Source organism: Dreissena polymorpha, chromosome 7, assembly GCF_020536995.1.
Source record: "Dreissena polymorpha isolate Duluth1 chromosome 7, UMN_Dpol_1.0, whole genome shotgun sequence".
Lineage (NCBI taxonomy): Eukaryota > Metazoa > Mollusca > Bivalvia > Myida > Dreissenidae > Dreissena > Dreissena polymorpha.
Genome location: NC_068361.1, coordinates 27,456,568 through 27,457,019, shown reverse-complemented (window position 1 = coordinate 27,457,019; position 452 = coordinate 27,456,568). Strand labels below are relative to the sequence as shown.

General features: G+C 34.5%; 1 long non-coding RNA gene across 1 annotated transcript in view; it reads right to left on the bottom strand.

The window, feature by feature from the left end:
• Positions 1 to 452, bottom strand: part of LOC127838872 (uncharacterized) — a 1,691-nt gene continuing 1,239 nt past the window's right edge. Inside the window, exon 2 of the long non-coding RNA XR_008030014.1 lies at positions 1 to 372. This is a non-coding gene — a long non-coding RNA (uncharacterized LOC127838872). The remainder of the gene's footprint in view (positions 373 to 452) is intronic.

Sequence of the window (452 nt, the reverse complement as noted above, 5' to 3'; positions counted from 1 at the left end):
TAAGATTTTGTTTTATTCTTTATATTACTAAAACAATGTTGTTTTTCAGTAAAGAAAAGATTATCATTGATAACTTTGATATAATTCAATAATATATCAGCCAAGTTCAACATACACTTAAGTGTTATTAACAACATTAATGTTGTGCTTTATGAAAAACTAGGAAACCATTCAACTCGTCTTTTTTCCGTTTAGGAAAAGCCAAGGATTGCCACCGGTCGTGTTATCAAGGAAATCCAGGACCTTTGCAATATCTTGCACATGGTGAAGTGCAACAGAGCTCCCCTTTTCCACAGTCCGCATCTGTTGTGCACTGGTCGGGTGTGACGCAATTAGGGTCCACTATCATAATGTGGGCGCGGCACTCGTTCACTGCAATGAAAGTTTATTTATAAATGATAACAAAATATTGTACTTTTGCGTTAATTATGTTAATATTGATGCAAATTATG